General features: G+C 37.7%; 1 protein-coding gene across 3 annotated transcripts in view; it reads right to left on the reverse strand.

Moving 5' to 3' along the window:
• The window catches only part of SLC9A9 (solute carrier family 9 member A9), a 685,847-nt gene that overhangs the window by 600,639 nt on the left and 59,396 nt on the right, over positions 1-25,812 (reverse strand). The window contains exons 3-4 of one of the 3 annotated variants that reach the window (XM_034996348.1): positions 4,009-4,136; positions 3,242-3,438 (exon numbers count right to left, since the gene is read on the reverse strand). The exons of the other annotated variants lie outside the window; for them this stretch is intronic. The gene's annotated coding sequence lies outside the window, so the exon portion shown is untranslated. The remainder of the gene's footprint in view (positions 1-3,241; positions 3,439-4,008; positions 4,137-25,812) is intronic. 3 annotated transcript variants of the gene reach the window in all.

Genomic DNA, 25,812 nt, shown 5'->3' on the forward strand with positions numbered 1-25,812 from the left:
TTTTAATTTAATTTTATTATGTTAATCACCATACACTACATCATTAGTTTTTGATGTAGTGTTCCATGATTCATTGTGTATAACACCCAGTGCTCCATTCAATACATGCCCTCTTTAATACCCATCACCAGGCTAACCCATCCCCTCACCCCTCTCCCCTCTAGAACCCTCAGTTTGTTTCTCAGAGTCCATAGTCTCTCATGGTTCGTCTCCCACTCCGATTTCCCCCCCTTCATTTTCCCCTTCTTACTATCTTCTTTTCTTTTCTTTTTTTTTAACATATAATGTATTATTTGTTTCAGAGGTACAGGTCTGTGATTCATCAGTCTTACACAGTTCACAGCGCTCACCATAGCACATACTCTCCTCAGTGTCTATCACCCAGCCACCCCAACCCTCCCACCCCCCACCAAGAACTTGGTAACTTTTTGAGAGTTGTCCATGTAAAGGCAAGAGATGAGTGTGCTGGTATCCTGCATTTTGGGGTGAGGGAAGAGCCATTTTGCAGTATTTTGCTGAGGCAGAAAACACAGAAAGAGTATAAGTATGGGGTTCAAGGGGAAGGGAACTTTAAATAAAATTAAAGCGGAGCAGGTTCTAAAATTATCATCATTCCCACATTTTGTGCGCCTGAATCCCTCTGGGTATGCCCCATTCTCTGCCTAAGAAACTCTTGATAAAACCTTCCCAACTCTATGGGAGTTGGGGCAGGGAATTGCTCTAGCCTTCACCTTCCTACTTCAAGCTGAGGAACATCCTCGTGCATTTATCATGTCAAGTCTGGATTCTCTTGGTTTCCCATCTCAGCTGGTACTCCTCATCAGGGGACTGACTGGAAATTCAGTCTTCATGATTTGCAATTACAGACTCCAGATATAACACCAGCAGAACCCCAATAAAGAGCAAGTACATAGTACCTAACTTGGAATAAATTAAATTAGTTGGTAAAGTATAAGTGATATGCATCCATCCGACTATGAAACTATGGTTTATGCTTTAGAATCAACTGCCACCTCCACAGATAGTACATCTTAAAACTAGGTCATAGTGCGAAAGAGAACTTGAGGAGTGGCCATGCACACCATAGAGTACAGGACTCCAGGAGCACCCTTGGTATATGGAGAGATCAGCTTAGCAGGGAGCAAAGAAATAGGGATCTCAAGGCCCTATTTTTTCCCAAGCTTGGAGATCAAAAGAAAATCAAAGAGGTAAATATCAAGGAAAACCCCAAAATGTCCCTTACTGTAGAAATGTTTCTGTGGTAGAGGTTCTATTTCTTAGAATAAAATGCATTCAGAAGTATTATCTTAAAGCCAGTAAAGTCATAACTATTTGTTTTTCTCTATAGTTTCTGTGGGTTAGTTTAGACATTCTCTTAAAAAAGAAAGAAAGAAAGAAAGAAAGAAATTGTTCCAGCAGGGGTCTCTCTTTGCACATGGTACAAAAATTCTTAGCCTTGCAATGGAATATTTTTGTTTTGTTTATCTATCTTACAATGTAAATGGATGTGGTTGCAAAATATGTCAAAGCTCTTTTCTTACACTATCAGAAAACCATGGAAAAGATATAATGCTTCATATCATGATTTTGATGATGATTAAAGTGGTGTGTTCATTACAAGATAATGCAGCAAGCAACACATTTATAATTTTTAGGCACTTTTTTGTTTATATATTATACTTCAAAAAAAGTTTACTTTTTGAAAGGTATAATCCCTAAATTGACTTCTGTTTGCATGTTTCCTCACTTTTTTGTTTCATGTTTCAAGTAACTAGAACATTCAGAATTGGCCATTTTATTTACATATTTTATTGAAATTTAGACATATTTTATAAATAATGATGCTTTTTGTGTGTTTTGGCAGAAAAATAGGAAAAAATTAAAACATAGCTGTACTATTGAAAAGAAAAAAGAACCTTAAGAGTGAGGATTATCCAGTACAAAGCTTTCCATGGCTTGAAAACTATGAACTTGGAGAAAGAGGCATCATTGTTTTTGGTATCCAAGTTTTTGGGATGGATCCAAAGATCAGATGGATATTTGTCCTGTGATGTATGTTGGGGCTAGGTCTGTACTTCTGGTGGGAGCAGGTCAGCAGGAGACTCTGGCCACTGAAAATTTGGGCCATCTTAAAGAGGTTTGTTCATCCCTACTGTCAACCAGTTGACTTACCCTGAGCAGAAGAGAAATGGCCACAAACAAGCCCTTGCCAAGTTAGCAAATGATACCTAAAACATAGTGCTTGAGAGAAATGCTTGCCATTAAAATTAAAAAAAAAAAAAATAGAAAAAATTAAATCCTATTAAAATCCTTGGGACCAAATTTCTGCAAAGCACCCAGATTGCTGGTTTTATTTCTGTGGTTTAATCTCAAGCTTTGTTAATTTTCTTTTGTTTTATTTCTTTTGACTGCAACTATCACTTCTTTCCCTGCCTGTTTCCATTCCCTCTTCAATCTCTAATTTTCAAAATCATTTCTTAATTCTAAAAAAAGTATCAACATTTTAGTGCCACCTTTTAATAAAGTATACATTTCCCTTCACAAAAATTAATATTGGGCCATAAAAACTTTGATCTGTCTGACCACTAATAAAACAGAAAATATTAAGTGAAAATGTTTTATTCTAAATGACATGCCACTTACTTTTTAATAGTATTAGAGTAATTACCTTAATTCTCTTGCAAAAAAATCCATTAAGATCCTTTAATGAAGGAAATATATATTTGTAATGGGCCAAATGGCATCATGCCCTTGTCTAAAGCAATCATACTGTCCAATAAAGGAAGATCCACATTTAAATGTGGTACCTCTGAACACGAAATATTATAAGAATTCCTAGTCAACAGTATGCCATGCCAAGAGTACTCCACAGATTGGTTTGCCCTTTCCTACTATCTTGTGGCCTCATTCTAAATATTTCTTTAATATTAACAATAGCATACTGGATTGTTCCAACAACATAGACCTTAACATCCTATGTTTATTTTATTTATCTCTGAGCTATTCAAATCAATAAATATTATAAATCCTTCTCATTGGAAATGTTTTGTCACTATTTTATGTTTACATGTTTCTCCCTGCCTTCCTCTTTCCTATGCAAGCCACGTCTCTGCCCTCTGTTTTGCTCATTGTTTCCTTTCTCTCTTTTTTTGTTCAGCTTCTGTACAATCATTTCTCTTTGCTCTGGCCTTTGCTCTAGCTTCATGTTCATTTCAGCCTCCACCTTTTTTCCCTCACAAACCTCTTTGATTCCAGTTGACAGTTTAAGATTTTTTCTTTTACTTTCCAGAGGCTCCCGTTGCCATAGTGACACATGACGATGATAAAGACCAGGACTGCTTCCACTGGCACTCGAGTTGCTATAACAATGCCAGTTAGCTGAGAATTCTGTGGAAACTTGTGAGAAGGATGCTAGTTCACACCTTTCTGTGGGATAGCCTGCCAGAAAATGTTTCTTAGTTAATAGTTGTTTGTACAGTAAATCTTCAGCCCATAAATTTAAGAGCAGCCCATACTTTGATAACTAAAAAACTGAAACAATATTTACCTCTTTGTACCCTGAAAAATTCTCCCTTCCCTGCCTGTTTGCCCTCCTTTCCTACTCTATTTTTTATATTAAAAACATACCTGATGTAGACTTAATTGTGTCTCTCTAAAATTCATATATTGAACTCTAACCCTCAGTGTGACTGTATTTGGAGACAGGGCTTTTGAGAGGTAACTAAGTTTAAATGAGGTTATAAGTGTGGGACCCAAATCTGATAGGATTGGTAGTCCTGGGGGGGAAAAAGGGAGAGAGATAGAGATCCTTCTCTCTTTCAGTCATATGAGACCACAGCAAGAAGACAGCCATCTACAATCCAGGAAGAGAGCCCTCACCAGGAACTGAATCTGTCTGCACCTTGATCTTGGACTTCCCAGGCTCCAGAATTGTGGTAAAATAAATTTATATGCTTTAAGTCACCCAGTCTATGGTAATTGTTATGGAAGCTTGAGCTAATACAATACCTTAATATTAACATTTCTAGATCTTGTTAAGTGCTTTCAATTTTCAAAATTCAATTTCTGGAAATGTATCCAAATAAGGGAATTATAGAATATTGCAATGTTCATTGTCAATATTTCATCATTGAATGCTAGAAGAAAGAGAAAAAGATGACATTTATTGATATTTTTGTAATCCTTTTTGTTGTTATAGCTTTCTTATTCTTAATATAAAAGAAATGTGTAATTGTCTTCATCTTTATAAATACTATAACTCATCAAAAGCTGGGCAAAACTTTTATTTTGTTGCAGTTGTGTCATCTCCCTAGGACGTGAATCTTGGCAGTTTGCAACCATTTCTACTGGTCATGTTTGTGCCAACTCACATGGAGGAAGGGAGCAGCTATAGCATCAAATCTCGCTCAGGACTGATACCTGAAGACCTAAAACTGCTTTTAAAAAACAAAGTCTATTAAAAAAAAAAATACCTGGGGGCGCCTGGGTGGCTCAGTTGTTGAGCGTCTGCCTTCGGCTCAGGTGTTAATCAAGATAACATTAATTTGGGGCACCTGGGTGGCTCAGTTGGTTAAGTGTCTGCCTTCGGCTCAGGTCATGATCCCAGGGTCCTGGGATCAAGCCCTACATTGGGCCCCATCTCAGCAGGGATCCTGCTTCTCCCTCTGCCTACTTCTCTCTCTGCCTGTTTCTCCCTCTGATTGCCGCCCCCTCTGCTTGTGCATGTGCATGTTCTCTCGCTCTTTGTCAAATAAATAAAATCTTTAAAAAAAGATAGCATTAATTTATTTGAGTAGATGTAAGACACCATCATGTTGAAAAAAGAAGTGTCAATACGTTATATTATCACTGCATAATTTTACAGAAAATTTTGAAGTGTAAATACTCTAAAATAGTTTAAGAACTCCTAGGGAATTTTAAGGAAAATGAAAGTGATGCTTGTGGAATGATCATGGAAAGTAGTTTCTAGCTAAACAATCTCCAATTATGATGGATCAATTTATGATTTTTCAACTTTACAATGGTGTAAAAGCGGTAGGCATTCAGCAGAAACTGTGCTTCCAATTTTGAGTTTTGATCTTTTTCTGGGCTAGCAATATGCAGTACCATACTATTGGTGATGCTGGGTAGCAGCAGCAACCCCCACCTCCCGTTGGCCACGTAATCACAAAGGTAAACAAGCAATACACTTACAACCATTCTCTACCTACGCAACTATTCTGTTTTCACTTTCAGTACAATATTCAACAAATTACATGAGAAAGTCAACACTTTATTATAAAATTGGCTTTGTGATGATTTTGCCCAACTGTAGGTTAATGTAAGTGTTCTAAGCACATTTAAGGTAGTTTACACTAAACTATAGTGTTTGGTAGGTGAGGTGTACTAAATGCATTTTTTACTTAAAATATTTTCAACTTTTGGTTTTATTGGGACACAACTCTATAGCCCCATAAGTTGAAGAAGAGCTGTATAATTGTTCTAATTGTGCTATAAACCTAGCTGATTTTGCTTATTATGGTAGAACAGGATCTTCGGTGCTATTATCAGTAATAATAATAACAATAACTTCCTATTATGCGCCAGACACTATTCTAAGTGATTCACATCTATTATCTCTACTTCTCACTACAAACTTGAAAGAGAAACTAATACATGGGGGGAAAGATTCTGGGAAGTAAGGTCACATTTCCAATATTTCCATTAAGGCTCAAGAATTTAAACTAACACCACAGCACAAAACATAATCAGTCCAAGGAGCATACCAGGAACCCTAAGAGTGGCTCTAACATTCAGTTGCATAAATTCTGGAATCACAACAACTGAATCAAATTAGTTGGATAATTGCTACAAATGCATATTAACTTCAATGTGGCTTGGTTTATTTCTTTTTTTTTTTTTTAATGTTCAGTTAGCCAACATATAGTACATCATTAGTTTTTGATGTAGGGTTCAATGATTCATTAGTTGCATATAACAGTGCTCATCACACTCTCATTCTGGTCTCTCAGAGACCAGAATCTCTCATGGTTTGTCTCCCTCTCTGATTTCTTCCCATTCAGTTTTCTCTCCTTTCCTCTGTGGTCCTCCACACTATTCCTTATGTTCTACATATGAGTGAAACCATATGATAATTGTCTTTCTCTGCTTGACTTATTTCGCTTAGCCTAATCCCCTCCAGTTCCATCCATGTCAATGCAAATGGTAGGTATTCATTCTTTCTGATGGCTGAGTAATATTCCATTGTATATATGAACCATTTCTTTATCCATTCATCTGTTGAAGGACATCTTGTCTCCTTCCACAGTTTGGCTATTGTGGACATTGCTGCTAAGAACATTGGGGTGCAGGTGCCCCTTCTTTTCACTACATCTGTATCTTTGGGATAAATACCTAGTAGTGCAATTGCTGGGTCATAGGGTAGCTCTATTTTTAACATTTTGAGGAACCTCCATATGTTTTCCAGAGTGGCTATACCAGCTTGCATTCCCACCAACAGTGTAAGAGAGTTCCCCTTTCTCCACATCCTCACCAACACTTGTTTCCTATCTTGTTAATTTTTGCCATTCTAACTGGTATAAGATGATATCTCACTGTGGTTTTGGTTTGTAGTTCCCTGATGCCGAGTGATATGGAGCATTTTTTCACGTGTCTGTTGGCTATTTGTATGTCTTCTTTGGGGAAGTGTCTGTTCATGTCTTCTGACCATTTATTGACTGGATTATTTGTTTTTTGGGTATTGAGTTTGATAAGTTCTTTACAGATCTTGGATACAAGCCCTTTATCTGAAATGTCATTTGCAAATATCTTCTCCCATTCCAAGGGTTGCCTCTTAGGTTTGTTGACTGTTTCCTTTGTTGTGCAGAAGCTTTTTATCTTGATGAAATCCCAATAGCTCATTTTTGCTTTTGTTTCCCTTGCCTTTAGCAACATGTCTTGAAAAAAGTTGCTGTGGCTGATGTCGAAGAGGTTACTGCCTATGTTCTCCTCTAGGATTTTGATGGATTCCTGTCTCACATTGAGATCTTTTATCTATTTTGAGTTTATCTTTGTGTATGGTGTCAGAGAATGGTCTAGTTTCATTCTGCTGCATATGGCTGTCCAATTTTCCCAGCACCATTTATTGAAGAGACTGTCTTTTTTCCATTGGATGTTCTTTCCTGCTTTATCAAAAATTAGTTGGCCATAGAGTTGAGGGTCCACTTCTGGTTATCTATTCTGTTCCATTGATCTATGTGTCTGTTTTTATGCCAATACCATGCTATCCTGATGATCACAGCTTTGTAATATAGCTTGAAGTCAGGCATTGTGATGCCCCCAGCTTTGGTTTTCTTCTTCAACATTACCCTGGTGATTCGGGGTCTATTCTGGTTCCATACAAATTTTAGGATTGTTTGTTCCAACTCTGTGAAAAATGTCAATGGTACTTAATGGGTATTGCATTGAAAGTGTAGATTGCTCTGGGCAGCATAGACATTTTAACAATGTTTATTCTTCTAATCCATGAGTATGGAATGTTTTTCCATCTCTTTGTGTCTTCCTCCATTTCTTTGATAAGTGTTCTGTAGTTTCTAGAGTACAGATCCTTTACCTCTTTGGTTAGGTTTATTCCTAGGTATCTTACGGTTTTTGGTGTTACTGTAAATGGAATCAATTTCTTAATTTCTCTTTCTTCAGTTACATTGTTATTGTATAGAAATGCAACTGATTTCTGTGCATTGATTTTGTATCCTACCATGTTGCTGAATTGCTATATGAGTTCTTCTAACTTGGGGGTGGAGTCTTTTGGGTTTTCCACAGAAAGTGTCATGTCATCTGCAAAAAGAGAGAGTTTGACTTCTCCCAAGACTGAAACAGGAAGAAATAGACAATCTGAATAGACCAATAACCCGCAAGGAAACTGAAGCAGTAATCAAAAACCTCCCAAAAACCAAAAGTCCAGGGCCAGATGGCTTCCCAAAGGGAATTCTACCAAACATTTAAAGAAGAAATAATACCTATTCTATTGAAGCTGTTTCAAAAAATAGAAATGGAAGGAAAACTTCCAAACTCGTTCTATGAGGTCAGCATTACCTTGATCCCAAAACCAGACAAAGACCCCATCAAAAGGGAGAATTACAGACCAATATCCCTGATGAATGTGGATGCCAAAATACTCAACAAGATCCTAACCAATAGAATCCAACAGTACATTAAAAGGATTATTCACCACAACCAGGTGGGATTTATTCTCGGGATACTAGGGTGGTTCAACAGTTGGAAATCAATCAATGTGATAGAGCACATTAATAAAAGAAAAGACAGGAACCATACAATCCTCTCATTTTTTTTTTTAAAGATTTTATTTATTTATTTGACAGAGAGAGACACAGCGAGAGAGGGAACACAAGCAGGCGGAGTGGGAGAGGGAGAAGCAGGCTTCCCGCTGAGCAGAGAGCCCGATGCGGGGCTCGATCCCAGGACCCTGGGACCATGACCTGAGCCGAAGGCAGACGCTTAACGACTGAGCCACCCAGGCGCCCCCAATCCTCTCATTTGATGCAGAAAAAGTATTTGACAAAATACAGCATTTTTTCCTGATTAAAACTCTGCGAAGTATAGGGATAGAGGGAACATACCTCAATATCATAAAAGCCATCTATGAAAAGCCCACAGTGAATATCATTCTCAATGGGGAAAAACTGAGATCTTTCCCCTTAAGGTCAGGAACACAACAGGGTTGCCCACTCTCACCACTATTGTTCAACATAGTACTAGAAGTCCTAGCCTCAGCAATCAGACAACAAAAAGAAATAAAAGGCATTCAAATTGGCAAAGGAGTAGCTTGTTTTATTTCTTAAACCATCTGGACATTAACAATGAACCAGGTAGATTGGAGCTTGAAAAACACAAATGAGATTTATAAAAACTTGAGCAGTAGCAGAACGTGTTTAATTATTTAAGAGAACTTTAAACTTGGAAATGTAGAAACTTTGATTTCCAAATTGCTCCATCTTTGAGTGACTGAGTTGTGCGCTCTCTCTCTCTCTCTCTTTCTCTATCTCTCTCTGTGTAGAGAAAAAGTAAACATGTGAGCCAGAATGGGAGTGGACTGACTCAAGAGGAATCAAGTCTGTTGCTGTATTTTTTTTTTAAAGATTTTATTTATTTATTTATTAGAGAGCAAGTGAGAGAGAAACAGCATGAGAGAGGAGAGGGTCAGAGGGAGAAGCAGGCTCCCCACTGAGCTGGGAGCCCGATGTGGGACTCGATCCCAGGACCCTGGGATCATGACCTGAGCCGAAGGCAGTCGCTTAACCAACTGAGCCACCCAGGCGCCCTGTTGCTGTATTTTGTAAATTCACGGGTCACCTTATAAGTAATAGATTAGAAATTATTGTAATATATAACCATAACCAACTTTAGCACATCCACATACTACCAACTGACATACAATATAAATAAATTGCCCTTCTGAGTGTTGTAATTTTGCACACACTTTGGCCCCTGGAAACCCCAAAGTATGAATGATTCCATCTAATATCTAGACTTTGCAGACCAAACCTTTCTTGTTTCTTAAGGGGAAAAATCCCATCAATAACATGTTCTTTAAAGAACTGTCTTATCTTTGAAAATGTTCATATTATACTGAGCTGCTCAACAGAAATATGAGGATTTTCTTATTTCTAAGAGATGTTCCCACTGAAAGAAGAAGAGACACTGGAATTATAGGGATAGCATGGAGGAGGACCAGACAAACCTAGTGGGCAAATGAGGCAAAAGCTTGTGGACTTCTGGACTGTTTAATATCTGATCTCTCTAGAGTCCCTTGGTTATCAACTCTTTTCATGTCCTAACCCCAAAGAATGGGGTATTATTTAATAGGTTTTTAAAAAATATTTTATTGTTATGTTTTTTTGTTTTTTTGTTTTTTTTTTTCCTTTTTAAAACTTGCTCTCTAATTTTATTATTTTTTGTTATTCTTATGTTAATCCCCATACATTACATCATTAGTTTTAGATGAAGTGTTCCATGATTCATTGTTTGGGCATAACACCCAGTGCTCCATGCAGAATGTGCCCTCCTCAATACCTACCACCAGGCCAACCCATCCTCCCACCCCCCTCCCCTCCAGAACCCTCAGTTTGTTTTTCAGAGTCCGTCGTCTCTCATGAATCGTCTCCCCCTCCGATTCCCCCCCTTCATTCTTCCCCTCCTGCTATCTTCTTTTTTTTTTCTTAACATATATTGCATTATTTGTTTCAGAGGTACAGATCTGTGATTCAACAGTCTTGCACAATTCACAGCGCTCATCATAGCACAAAAACCTCCCCAGTGTGTATCACCCAGCTACCCCATCCCATCCACCCCACCCCCCACTCCAGCAACCCTCAGTTTGTTTCCTGAGATTAAGAATTCCTCGTATCAGTGAGTAAGTCTTGTGTCATCCAGAGCACCTCCCTCAGGTTTAGAGATGTTTAGAATACGTCTATTTGTAATGAGAAGTAAGAGTCTTCCTTGATTGATCCCTAGAAATTAGCAAATTGGTAAGTGATGTGGATATAAGTACAGTAAGAAAAGAATTAAGAGTTTTGCCTTTTTATCCCAGCCTTCTCACTCCCTGAGTAGCTTTTGGCCCATCAGTTATTATTTCTGGGCCTCAATTTCTTCTAAAAATTTAGAGGTGTTATGGTATCTCCATAATTAATATTATGGCTAATAAACTGAGGAATAACCTATATGCATTTCAGCTACTCAGAGAGGAATGATCTACAGTTGTTCCCTGAGGACAATGATGCCATAACACACTCAAGGGAGGAAAGGCACAGGACTAGATGAAATAGGCCTCTGGTGCTTTAGGCTAAGATCTTGCATATTAACAAATTTATACCCCCTTGTTACAAAAAGTATTTGAGGTAACCTACAAAGATGTATAACAAGCAGAAGAAAATAAATTGATAAGGTAATTGGAGTAAAAGGAAAACAAGTTTAGTCTAACATAAGCACGTCAAATATAAACAGGTAGAAAATTTGGTTTTGACTATTCTGATAGGTGAATTAAAGAGAAAAATATGATCAGTTATAAAATTCACTGTCTCTTAAGTCCTATGCTGGTGGTGGTTGGAATTTGGGGTGGGAATGGGGTGATCTGCTCAGAATAGTTGTTCCTAGAACTGAAGTAAGTGAGATGTTTTTCATGGTTTCTTATAAAGGAGGGATATGTGATGTACTATAGTGGTTTTCAGCTGGGATATGCAACAAAAGGGGACCTTTGTTAATATATACAATTATATGTTAACATATAGAATCGTAATCCCAGGCCCCAGTCTCAGGTTTATGATTGAGTAGCTTTGCATCTGTGCATTTGACAAGAGCTTCAGGTGCTTTTGATATAGACAGGTCTACACACAGGCTTTAAAGGTCCACCCAATAAGGATAATGTTGAGTTTCTTTAAAAAAAATTTTTATTTATTTGAGAGAGAGAGAGGGAGAAGCAGGCTTCCACCAAGCACGGAGCCCAATGCGGGGTTCGATCCCAGGACCCTGGGATCATGACCTGAGCCAAAGGCAGACGTTTAACCGACTGAGCCACCCAGGTGCTCCTAATGTTGAGTTTCAAGTGCTGTTTTTCTCAACTCACTCTTCAAGAGAGGCAGTGGCAAAATGACAAAGCACAATTAAATAAAAGCAATTTTATGAGGACCAAAGAATATAGTCTGGGTACACAGCTCTCCAAGGTTCATGTTTGATCCAGTGTTAAAATTTAAAACATCAAGAGGAATTCAAAAATAGGTAACTCCCTATTGTGAATTTCCCTTTAGAGTGAATGGAAGCAGGTCCCAAACAGCCCCACTGTTTGTTAGATAGACAGGCATGCAGAGGGAGTCCAGAAGCATGTGCAAAATTGTCTCTTCCTTTGATTAAATTTGATTATTCCAATCCCTATGTAGTTCACAGAGAGACTGAGATTCAGGATTGGCTTCTTGGCTTTTATTTGTTTATAGTTCCTTAGAAACTTGAAGCTTAATTTTTAAACTATGAAGGTATCCCCAAGTGGAGATTCCTCTGAGGTTAGAATTTGGAGGATGGCCAGGAAACTCCTCCCCTTTCAATCTTCTCTTTCCATGTCCTCCCCTCCCTTCTACTTTTCCCTCTTGGTCATTTTAGATCTTAGTTTGCCTCACCCTCTTTTTTTTTTAAACAACTTTATTGAGATATATTTGCAGATCAGAAAGTTCAAAGCACATACTTCTATAGTTTTTAGTATATTCACAGACTAGTACAACCATCATCACAATCAACTTTAAGACTCCAAAGAAAAACCCTTACTCCTCAGCTGTCACTCACTATCTGTGGCCCTTCCTCCCACTCCCTGGCTACCATTAATTTATTTTCTTGTCTCTGTAGATTTGCCTATTTTGGACACTGTAGTTAAATGGAATCATATAATTTGACCCATTGATTGTTAAAGAGAATGTTTAATTCTCATGTTTTTATTAATTGTCCAGTTTTTCTCTTGTAGTTTCATGTTATTGTGGTCAGAGAAGATACTTGGTATGATTTCAATTTTTTTGAATTTTCTAAGACGTGTGGTCTAATATATGGCTATCCTAGAAAATTTTCCATGTACACTTGAGAAGAATTCATATTCTGCTATTTTTAGATAGAATGTTCTATATGTCTGTTAGGTCCATTTGGTCCATAATTTGTTCAAATCTGCCGTTTCTTCGTTGCTTCTCTGTCTCAATGGTCTATCCGTTGTTGAGAGTGGGGTTTAAAGTCCTCAAATACTATTATATTATTGTTTGTTTCTCCTTTCTGATAGTTTTTGCTTCATATATTTAGGTGCTCAGATGTTGGGCACATATATATTTACAATTGTTATGTCCTGCTGATGGACTGACCACTTTATTATCATGTAATGACCTTGTCTCCACCACTTTTAGTTTAAAATCTATTTTATCTGACATAAGTATAACTACCCCTGCCTCTCTCTCTCTCTCTCTCTTTTTGGCTACAACTTGCTTGAAACTACTTTTTCCATTCCTTCACTCTGAGTTTGTGTCTGTCTTTAAGGCTAAAGTGAAGCAACACCCAGGGTCCTGAGGGAAAGAACAAGGTGCAGTGACAGCTGGCACCACTGCGAAGTCTGCATATACCAGCCTTCCCTCCAACTGAAGATGACACCAACCATCTCACCTGCAGGACACTTGTTTCCTTCCAAAGAGAAAAAGACAGAAGAGAAAAGACCATCATTCTCTCTCACACCTTTTTGGAGAAAGAATGGAAGCCACTGTAGCTGCAGAGGGGCCACAGGCCAGCATCCTGGTGACAAGATGTTACATGCTCCCACTATGACAAGATGATACAGGCTCCCACCTCTGTGGTCTTCTGCCTGAAAGCCCAGAACCTCGCCTTACATCAGACAAACCCTGAATGAGGCTCACTGAGAAACTGTCAGCCCAGAGTAGGCTCAGAAGAACTGCTGCATATGAAGTGAGGCCTGGCTGGGCCAACCTTGAGAAGGATGCCTAGGGGACAGAGCCTGTGTCAGTCAATGAACCAATGCTCCATCTATGGTTTGGACAAAAGTACTGTGGAAACCTGAGAGGCTGGCATCAGGGGAGACTGAGCAAGGGGGACAGGAACCCTCTGAACCATCTCTGCAACTTCTCTGTAAACCTAAAATCACTTCGAAGTAAAAAGTTTATTAAAAAAATAATAATGAAAATAAAGTGAATCTCTTATAAGCAGTATTTCATTGGGTCTTGTTTTTTATCCATTCACACATTCTGTATCTTTTGATTAGAGAATTTAATCCATTTACATTTCAGGTAATTATTATTATTATTTTTTAAAGTAGACTCCACACACAACATGGAGCTCAACACAGGGCTTGAACTCACAGCCCTGAGATCAAGACCTGAGCTGAGATCAAGAGTCAGACACTTAACTCACTGAGCCACCCAAGTGCCCCTATAGTAATTATTGATAGGTAAAGACTTACTATTGCCATCTTGTTAATTGTTTTCTGGTTGTTTTGTACATCCATTGTTCCATGTTTCTTATCCTGCTGTCTTTATTATGTTTTGATGTCTTTTGGTATTAGTATGCTTTGATTTCTTTATCTTTTTTTTTTTTTTTGTATAATTTTTACAGGTTATTCCCTTGTGGTGACCATGAGGCTTACATAAATATCTTAAAGTTATAATTCCCTAGTTTATTCTGACAACTTAACTTCAGAATTCCTAAATTTTACACTTTTACTTCTCCACCCCCCCCCTCATATTTTAGGCTATTGCTGTTGCAATTTGCATATTTTATAATGTATAACTAATAACAGATTATTGTAGTTATGGTCATTTTTTAATATTCATTTTCTTAACTTTAAACCATAGTGGTAAGTAAGTTATACACCACAATTACAAATTACACAATCTAATTTTGATTTTATATACTGTAACCAGTGAGTTTTACACTAACTTTTTATGTTTTTATGATGTTTTATTTCCATTCAAAGAACTCCCTTTAGCATTTCTTGTATGGCAGGTCTAGTGGTAAAGAACTCCCTCAGCCTTTGGGAAAGTCTTTATCCTTCCTTCATTTCTGTAGAATAGCTTCACAGGGTATAGTATTCTTGGTTGATAGGTTTTTTCTTTTAAAATTTTGAATATATCAACCCATTCTCTCCTGGCCTGACATATTTCAGTTGAGAAATCCACCAATAGTTTTATGGGAGTTCCCTTGTATATACTTCTCTTTTCTCTTGCTCCTTTCAAAATTCTTTTTCTTGTCTTTGACTTTTCAATTTAATTATATTTTGTCCTAGTGTAGCCCTATTTGGGTTCAATCTATTTGGGATCCTTTGGACCTCATGGATTTGCATGTCCATTTCTCTCCCCAGCTTTGAAAATTTGTCAGTCATTAATACTTTAAGAATATTTTCTGTCTCTTTCTCTTCTTCTGGAATTCCTATTATGCAAATATTGTTCCTTTTCATTGTGTCTTATAAGTCTCATAGACTCTTCATTCTTTTACATTCTCTTTTCTCCTTTTTGCTTCTCTGATTTCATAATTTCTAATGTCCAATCCTCCAGGTTGCTAATTTTTTTGCATGGTTGAGTCTGCTTTTGAAACTATTGAATTCTTCAGTTTAGGTATTACTTTTTTCTATTGAAGTCTCTCAGATTGATTTCATCCATACATAGTATATAATCAAATGTGACAAAAATCTTTGGTAACTTGCCAGGCAATGTGATTCACAGGACATGCGTCTTTAGGTAATTCTCCCCTCAATGATCAGGAGAGTATCCTATTTCGTATAGTTGTTGCTGCATTGTCTATCCTCAAATTATCTGAAAGCTTTTGATCAGTTACAACTTTTCTGAAAACCACTTCTGCAATGGGTTACTGACAGATGTTACCCAGACACACAAACATCACAGACTTGGGTACCTGCTCAGCCATCTTCCTGTGCACCAGTATTATATTTTTAAACTCTAGATTTCCTTTCCTTTCCTTTTTTTCCCTTTTCTTTTCTTTCCCTTTCTCTCTTTTTCTATCTCTTCCTTCCTTCCTTCCTTCTTTCCATCCTTCCTTCTTTCTTTCCTCCCTCCCTCCTTCCTTTCCTCCCTCCCTTCCTTCCTTCCTTCAATGGTTACTATTGCTTAGTCAAACTTTTCATTTTTTTCATGCATTGTTTTCCTGATTTTGTTTAGTTTTCTGTGTGTTCTTATATTTCACTAAACTTCTTAAGAGGATAATTCCAAATTCTTTGTCTGACAGTCTGTAGATCATCATTTCTTCAAGATCATCTATTAGAGCTTTATTAGTTTCCTTCGATGATGTCATATTTACCTGTGTTTTGTGATCCTTGATTCCTTATGTTTGTGTCTGTGCATTTGAGTAATCAGATTCCTCTTCCAGACTTTACAGGTTTGCTTTGGCAGAGATAGATCTTCAACAGTCAGATTCAAATAGTCAACAGTTTAAGTTTCTGGGCATGTCTGCTGATAATGTCTTGGGCAGGTGGGAACTGCTATTATGATTTGTCTTGGAGAGAGGCAATTTCCAAGTTCCGAGGCCAGGGATGGGGTGGGGGTGTGCCACTGGCTAAGAATAGTTGGATAGGACAGCTGGTTTGTTTCACTACCCAAGTGAGACTGTAGGATAGGCTCCCGGGTTGCCTGGATTCTCTGGTCAGGCTTACTAGATGGTCAGGACTGGGTACTATATTCATTAATTGACGGGGCTATGAATTATCTTTTCTGCCCTGGCTGGTCAGCAGGATGGGATCTAGGGCCTGTATAGCTCATTGTTTGGGGACCTGATTCAGGCAAAAGTGTGCACTAAATTCACTTGTCAGGTGAGGCCACAAGTTCTTCTCTGCAGAGAGGGAAAGGCACAGATGGCTGGCTCTCTGTTCAAGTGTCACTGTAAGCTGGGCTGTTGGATGGACTATGTAGCTTCCCATGTGCTCTGGTTAGGCAGGCCAGAGGTTATATTCAGTGATAAGTGGGGCTACAATTTAGTTTCCCTATCTGGGCATAGTGGGAAAAGCAGCTGTAAAACTGATGAAGTTCTTTGTTGTCTTAACTCAAGCCAACCTGTGCCCCAAATTCCCTGGCTGAAAAGGGCCACTGGTTTTGCTCTGCAAACTATTGGTTCAGCCTACCTGTGTCTTAGCTTAAGCACTACTGGGCCACACAGCTTCCAAGCATTCTTGCCAGCCCTTCTGGTCAGATGGGACAGGGAGTCACAGCAGGTGGGCTATGTCCTTGCTCCCTTGTCTGGCCAGGAAAGGGAGGGGTCACTCCAGGCAACTCTTGATTTCCCAAACAGACTGTCCAGTTGGGAGGGACCGGGACTGCCCTCGGCTTTGGCTATGGGTTACTCCTCCTGCCTATGTGTAGCACAGAAACCCTCCATGCCTGGTACTGGCTTTTCTCTGGAGGTGATCAGCTCTATCTACCCACGTCTCAGCTTGAGCATCGCTGTGCTACACAGCTTTTAGGTGTTCCTCTGATGAGATGTAGCCAGGAGACACTCTCTCTACAGTGGGCAGGGCTGTGATTCAGCTCCTTGCCTGGGCATAGGCAAACCAGGCTCTAAGGCTAGCAATAGTCCTCATTTGAAAATCCAAATCAAGCAGATCTGCACCCAGCTGAGTTCCCTAGTCAAAGTGCACCACCAATGTGGTTCTTCAGATGAGCAAAACCACTGGTTGGGATTGTTACTTGAAGATTGCAGGTATAAAGTCAGTCTATCAAGATCCATTTGCTGGTTGTTATAAGATCCCCCCTGCTTCTCCATCACAGTCAGATTCCCAGTGGTCAAGCCCCAGGTTCCCCTGCAATCCCCATCGAGTGAGATCAGAGTTCAGGCTCCCACAAAGCAACCTCAATTGTTGGGGGGTGAAATGGTTGTCTCCCCCGAGTTCTCTTTTCTCACTGGAGGACCTGGTGGCTTGGGGAAGACCTCTCCATGTGGTGCTACACTGGCTTGGGGGAGGTGCAATGAGATCAATATGTAGCCACTTCTCCTACCATTCTAATGCAGTCTGTCTTATTTCTGTGGTGCAGTGGGTTGCTTCAGACGCACCCTCATGTTCTAGGATTATCTCAGTGATGTTCTTATCTTGAATAGTTGCTAGTTGTCCTTCTTGTGATGGGGAGCAAAAGTCAGGAATGATCTATGTCACCATCTTGTGACATGACTCCCCTTCAGAAGTCTTAATTTTAATGAAGTCCAGCTTATCGGTTGACTCTTTCATGAATAGTACTTTTGGTGTTGTATCTAAAAGTGGTCACCATAACCAAGGTACCTAGATTTTCTCTTATTATTTCCTATGAGTTTTATAGCCTTTTGTTTTATATTTGGATCTCTGATCCATTTTGAATTAACTTTTGTGAGGAATGGTCTGTGTCAGATTTGTATTTTTGCAGGTGGTGTCCATTTTTTCCAGCAGCATTTGTTCAAGAGACTATCTTTGCTCCATTTTATTCTTTGCTCCTTTGTTAAAGATAAGTTAACTATATTAAAGGGGTCTATTTCTGGACTCTCTATTCTCTTCTATTGATCTACTTTTCTATGCTTTCATCAGTAACCACATTTTCTTGAATACTGTAGCTTTCTAGTAAGTTTGGTAGTATAGTTCTCTGAAATTTTCTGTCCCTCACTATTCTGTTGACCATTCTGGATCTTTTGCCTCTCCATGTAAACTTTAGAATCAATTTGTTGATATCCACAAAATAAGTTGCTGAGATTTTGTTTGGGATTGCATTGATTCTCTATAGATCAAGTGGGAAGAACTAATATCTTGACAATATTGAGCCTTCCTATCTGTGAATATGGAATATGTGTCCATTTATTTATTTACTTACTTAATATCTTTCATCAGATTAGTTTTCTTCACATAGGTCCTGTCCATATTTTCTTAGGTTTATACCTATGTATTTAAATTTGGGGGGTGTTAATGTAAATGGTAATGTGTTTTTAATTTCAAATTCATTTAATGCTGGTATATAAGAAATTGATTGACTTTTATATATTAACTTTGTATTCTACAATCTTGCTATATCGCTTATTAATTCTAGGAGATTTTTGTTCTTTTGAATTTTCTATATAGATGATCATATCCTCTGCAAACAAAAAGTTTTATTTTTTCTTTCCTAATCTATATATCTTTTATTTCCTTCTCTTGTCTTATTGCATTAGCAAATACTTCAAGTATGATATCAAAAAGGAGTGGTGAGAAGGGATATCCTCTCCTTGTTACTGATCTTACCAGGAAAGCTTTGAGGTTTATTTTTAAATTTTTATTTATTTATTTTTTTAAAGATTTTATTTATTTATTTGAGACAGAGAGAATGAGAGAGACAGAGAGCACATGAGAGGGGGGAGGGTCAGAGGGAGAAGCAGGCTCCCTGCCGAGCAGGGAGCCCGATGCGGGACTCGATCCCGGGACTCCAGGATCATGACCTGAGCCGAAGGCAGTCGCCCAACCAACTGAGCCACCCAGGCACCCAGTTTTGTTTTGTTTTTACGATTTTATTTATTTATTTGACAGAGAGAGACACAGCGAGAGAGAGAACACAAGCAGGGGGAGTGGGAGAGGGAGAAGCAGGCTTCCTGCTGAGCAGGGAGCCCAATGCGGTGCTTGATCCCAGGACCCTGGGATCATGACCTCAGTCGAAGGCAGATGCTTAATGACTGAGCCACCCAGGCACCCCAAGCTTTGAGTTTTTAACCATTAAGTATGATGTTAGCTGCAGGTATTTAGTAGATATTTTTGCTTAAGTTGAGGAAGTTCCCTTCTATTCCTCATATGTTGAGTTTTTATCATGAATTGGCAATGCATTTTGTTAAATGCATTTTCTGCATTTATTGTTATGATCATGTGATTCTTTTTCAGCTTGCTGACATGATAGATTACATTATTCTATTTTCAAATGTTGAAACAGCTTTGCATACCTGAGATAAATCCTACTTGGTCATGGTATATAATTCTTTTTATACATTGTTGGATTTCTTTTATTCATATTTTGTTGAGGATTTTTTTTCATCTAAGTTCATAGGAGATATTGGTCTGTAGTTTTATTTTCTTGTAATATCTTTGTCTGGTTTTGGAAGTAGGATAATGGTAGACTCACAGATTAAGTTAAGAAATAATCCCTCTGCTTCTGGAAGACATTGTAGAGAATTGGTATAATTTTTTTGTTTAATTTTTGGTAGAATTCACCAGTAAATCCATCTGAGCCTGGTACTGTTTCTGAAGGTTATTAATTATTGGTCAATTTATTTAAAAGATATAGGACTATTCAGATTGTCGATTTAATCTTATGTGAGTTTTGGCAGATTGTGTTGTTCAAAGAATTGGTCCACTTCACCTAGGTTATCAAATTTGTGGGTCTAGAGTTTTTCATGATATTCATTTATTATCCTTTTAATATCCTTGGGATCTGTGGTCATGTCCCCTCCTTAATTTTTGATTTTAGTAATTTGTGTCCTCTCTCTTTTCTTAGTGTAGCTAAAGGTTTATCGATTTTTTTTTTTTTAAAGATTTTGTTTATTTATTTGACAGAGAGAGACACAGTGAGAGAGAGAACACAAGCAGGGGGAGTGGGAGAGGGAGAAACAGGCTTCCCGTGGAGCAGGGAGCCCGATGTGGGGCTCGATCCCAGGACCCTGGGGCCATGACCTGAGCCGAAGGCAGATGCTTAACAACTGAGCCACCCAGGCGCCACCCAAAAAGGTTTATCGATTTTATTGATCTTTTCAAAGAACCACCTTTTGATTTTGTTGGTTTTCTCTATTGATTTTCTGTTTTCAATTTCATTGATTTCTGCTCTAATTTTTATTTCTTTTCTTCTGCTTACTTTGGCTATAATTTAATCCTCTTTTTCTACTTTCCTAAACTGGAAGCTTTATTTTACATTCTTCTTCTTTGCTAACATAGAAGTCAATGCTATAAATTTCCCTCTAATCACTGCTTTTGCTGTATCTCACAAATTTATGTAAGTTGTGTTTTCATTTTCATTTAATTCAACATATTTCTTAATTTCTCGAGATTTCTTCTTTGGCCGATATGTTATTTAAAAGTGGTTTATTTAGGGCGCCTGGGTGGCTCAGTTGGTTGGGCGACTGCCTTCGGCTCAGGTCATGATCCTGGAGTCCCCGGATCGAGTCCCGCATCGGGCTCCCTGCTCGGCAGGGAGTCTGCTTCTCCTTCTGACCCTCCCCCCTCTCATGTGCTCTCTCTCTCAAATAAATAAATAAAATCTTAAAAAAAAAAATAAAAGTGGTTTATTTAATCTCTAAGTGTTTGGGGAATTTTATGATTATCTTTCTGTTATTGAGTCTTATTCTATTTAATTTGTGGTCTAAAGAAGCTTAGACTAAGTATAATTTCCATTCTTTTTAATTTGTTAAGTGTGTTTCAAGGCCCAGAATGCAGTTTATCTTAGTGAATGTTCTTGAGAATAATGTGTAATCTGTTGTTGTTAGATAGAGTAGCCTATCGATGTCAACCATATTTAATGATTAATGCTGCTGTTGAGTTCAACAATGTCCTTGCTGATTTTCTGCCACTTGGATCTGTACATTTCTGATAGAGAAGTGTTAAAGTCTTTGGATTCTTTTATTTCTCCTTGCAGTTTTATTAGTTTTTGCCTCATGTATTTTGATATGCTGTCATTAGGTGCATAAACAAAATAATTATTATGTCTTCTTGGAGTATTAAACCCTTTATCTTTATGTAATGCCCCTCTTTATCCCTGATAACATCCTTACTCTTTAGTGTGCTCAGTCTGAAATTAATATAACAACTCTCACTTTTTAAAATTAGTATTGTATATCTTATACATCAATGTATATTGATTAGTATGATTTATCTTTTCACCCCTTTACTTTTGATCTATATGTATCTTCATATTTAAAGTGGGTTTCTTCTAGAAAACAAGGTTGGGTCTTGATTTTTTATCTCCCCTAACAATCTCTCTTTTTTTGTATATATAGACTATAAATTATTAAAATGATTCTTGATATAGTTTGATTAATATCTACAATATTACTTAGTGTTTTTGATTCACTGCCCTTGTTCTTTGTTCCTGTTTTTGTGGGTTTTTAAATTTTTTTATTATTTATTTATTTAAATTCAATTAGCCAACTATAGTACATCATTAGTTTCAGATGTAGGGTTCAGAAATTCATCAGTTGCATGTAACACACAGTGCTCATCACATCATGTGACTTTCTTAATGCCCATCACCCAGTTACCCCATCCCCCACCCACCTCCACTCCAGCGCCCTCAGTTTTTTCCTATAGTTAAGAGTCTCTCATGGTTTTTCTCCCTCTCTGATTTCTTCCCATTCAGTTTTCCTTCCCTTCCTCTAAGTTCCTCTATACTATTTCTTAAATTCCACATATGAGTGAAACCATATAACTGTCTTTCTCTGATTGACTTATTTTGCTCAGCATAATACCCTCCAGTTCCATCCATGTTGATGTAAATGGTAGGATTTCATTCTTTTTTGATGGCTGAGTAATAGTTCATTGTATGTGTGTGTGTGTGTGTGTGTATTACATCTTCTTTATCCATTCATCTGTTGATGGACATCTGGGTTCTTTCCATAGTTTGGCTATTGTGGACATTGCTGCTATAAACATTGGGGTGCTGGTGCCCCTTTGGATCACTACATTTGTATCTTTGGGGTAATTACTTAGTAGTGCAATTGCTGGGTCATAGGGTAGCTCTATTTTTACCTATTTTTGTTTCTTGTTATTTTTCTGCCTTTTGTGGTTTTTATTAAGGATTTTTAAAAAAGATTTTATTTATTTATTTGAGAAAGAGAGAATGAGTGGTGGGGAGGGGCAGAGGGAGAGAGAGAGAGAGAGAAGCCGACTCCCTGCTGAGCAGGAAGCCCAATGTGGGGCTCAATCCCAGGACCTGGAGATCATGACCTGAGCCGAAGGCAGACGCTTAACAATTGAGCCACTCTAGCACCCTTTAATTAAGGATTTTATATGATTCCTTTCTCAGCATATTAGCTGTAATTTTTTTTTTAATTTTTTTAATGGTTACCCTACAATGTATATTTACAACTAATCCAATCCACTTTCAAATAAAACTATAGTACTTCATAAGTAGTGCAAGATCTTATAATAAAATATTCCTAATTCCTCCTTTTCATTTATACATAAGCATTCCTAATTGAATATATTGTTGCTATTATTACTTTGAACAAACTGTTAGATTGATTCATAATAAGAAAAACAATTTTATTTTAATTCACCAATTTATTCTCCAATGTTCTTCCTTTCTTTATGTAGCTCCAAGTTTCTGTCTTATATCATTTTCCTTCTCTCTATAGAGCTCCTTTTAATATTTCATGCAAGGCTGGTCTACTGACAACAAATTCCCTCAACTTTTGTTTGTCTGAGAAAGTATTTATTCTCTTTCATTTTTGAAAGATAATTTTGCAAGGTACCAGATTCTAGGTTGTTGGTGGTTTTTGTTTGTTTTTTTGTTGTCTCAAGACTTAAAATATTCCATTTCATTCTCTTCTTGTTTGCATGCTTTCTGAGGATAAGTTGGATGTAATTCTTTTTTTTTTTTTTAAAGATTTTACTTATTTATTTTACAAAGAGAGCACAAGAAGGGAAAAATACGGAGAAAGAAGGAGAAGCAGGCTCCCAGCTGAGCAAGGAGCCTGATGTGGAACTTGATCCCAGGACCCCGGGATCATGACCTGAGCCAAAAGCAGGTCCTTAACCAACTGAGCCACCCAGGTGCCCAAGTTGGATGAAATTCTTATTTTTGCTTTTATATTAGGTAAGGTATGTTTTTCCTCTAGTTTCTTTCAGGATTTTTTCTTATTCTTTAACTTTCTGAAGTTTGAATAGGATATGTACAAGTGTAAGTTTTTTTGGACATCTACCCTCCTTAGTGTTCTCTGAGCTTCATGAATCTGCAGTTTGATGTCTGACATAATTTGGGGGGAAATTCTCAGTCATTATTGCTTTAAATATATCTTCTGTTCCAATCTTTCTATTCTTTCTGGTATTACCATTAAGCATATGTTACACTTTTTGTAGTTGTGCCATAGTTCTTGAATATTCTGTTCTGGCTTTTCTTTCCAGTCCTTTTTTCTTTTTGTTTTGGAAACTTCTATTGGTATATCCTCAAACTCAGAAATTATTTCCTCAGCCATGTCAAGACTAATAATAAGCCCATCAAAGGCAGTCTTCATTTCTGTTGTAGTGCTTCTTATCTCTAGCATTTTTTTATTCTGAGAATTTCCATCTGTCTACATTATCAATCTGTTCTTACATGTTATCTACTTTTCCATCAAAATCCTTAGCATATTAATCATAGCTTTAAAAAAATTTCCTGATCTGACAATTCCAACATTTCTGCCGTAACTAACACTGGTTCTGATGCTTGTTCAGTCTCTTAAAAAAAAATTTTTTTTTTTTTTTTTTTGCCTTTCAGCATGCCTTATAATTTTGAAAGGTTGGTATGGTGCATTGGGTAAAAGAAACTGTGATAAATAGACCTTTAGTAATAGAGCAGTAAGGTGTGTGAGGGTATGAAACATTCTACAGTGTAATAATTAGGTTTCAGTCTTTTGATAAGCCTGTGACTGGACTGTGAACTTCACCAGTGCTTCTCAGTTAGTCTCCCCTACCATAGGTGGGATAGGATAGCAGAGGGGGCAAGAATTGGGTATTTTCCTTCTGTGACATGGAAGGCTAAAGCATCCCCCACATGGAAGATCAGAGTCAGCTAGATTTGGTTATTTCCCTTTCCCCAAGTAGATTAGGCTCTGACAAAATCCCAGCAGGTTAGGCTCTTGTAAAATACTTCCTTCTGAGGGCAGGTTTTGCTAATAAGAACAGAATGACCTGGTGTATTTGAAAATGTTCCTTTTCATCTACTTCTACTGGAAGCATGAGGGGATTTGTCTCTGATATTCACTATGAGGATCTGGTAGAGGCTCCTGGAGGTAAATCTTAAAATATTGTGGGGGCTTCCCTATTACTGAGTCTTTAGCATTCATCAATTACAGTTTTAATTTTTCTACTCTGGCACTAGTGCTCATAGTTTTCTAATCCAGTAAATTATGATTTTTTTTTTTTTGTATCCATCTGATTGTCTCTGTGATGCTTAATTTTATGTCAACTTGTCTGGCCATGGGGTGCCTGGATTAAATATCATTTATCGGAGTGTCTCTGAGAATGATTCTGGAAGAGATTAACATTTGAATCAGTGGAATCTTTAAAGTATTTTGATCTAGTGTGAATGAACATCATCCAATCAAAGGCCTGAAGAGAACAAAAGACAGAGGAAGGAGCAATTTGCTCTTTTTTTTTTTTTTTTTTGTCTCATTGTTTCAGCTGGGACATCTTATCTCATCTTCTGCCCTCAGATTAAGATTTGCACCATTGGGTCCCTTGCTTCTTAGGCCTTCAGATTCAGACTGATTTATATTGCCAGCTTTCTTAGGTCTCCAGCTTGCAGACAGCAGATTATGGGACTATGCATCCTCCATAATCCTGTTAGTCAATTCCTCATTTTATACATATATATGTTTTATATATACACAGTCTCCTATTGATTTTGTTTCTCTGGAGAACCCTAATGCAGGAATTGGTACCAAGAAATGGGAATGCTGCTGTTGCAACTACCCAAGGATGTGGAGGCACCTTGGAACTGGGTAATGGGTAGAAGCTGAAAGAGTTTTGAGGTACATGCTAGTTAAAGGCTACATTGCCATGAATGGACTATTAAAGATGATTTGGTGAGAGCTCAGAAAGAAAAAAATAGAGCTGTAAAGAAAGCTTTAGTCTTCTTAGAAAATACTGAAGGAATCCTGAGCAAAATGTTGGTAGAAACATGAACAGTACAGGCCATTCTGATATGATCTCAGATGGAAATGAGAAACATGGTATTAGAAACTGGAGAAAAGGTAGTCCTTGTTATAACATGGCAAAAAAAAAATAATAAATTGGCTGATTTGTATTTGTGTTCTAGTGTTTTATAGAAAGTAGAACTTGTGAGCAATGAAACTAGATATTTGGCTGAGGAGACATCTAAGCAAAGTGTTGAAGGAGTGGCCTGGATCCTCCTGACTTTTTATAGTAAAATGTGACAGGAGAGGAATTTTTGGAAATGGAATTTTAAGCAAAAGGAACCAAAACTTAAAGATTTGAAAAATTCTCACCCTATCCTTATTGCACAAAAAAAATGAGAAAGCATGTTCAGAAGAGAACACTAAGGATACAGCCAAGAGATCATTTGATGAAAAGATTAATGTGGATATAAACCATGG

The sequence above is a fragment of the Mirounga leonina genome, unplaced genomic scaffold, assembly GCF_011800145.1.
Source record: "Mirounga leonina isolate KUSES-001 unplaced genomic scaffold, KU_Mleo_1.0 Mir_115, whole genome shotgun sequence".
In the NCBI taxonomy this organism is placed as follows: Eukaryota; Metazoa; Chordata; class Mammalia; order Carnivora; family Phocidae; genus Mirounga; species Mirounga leonina.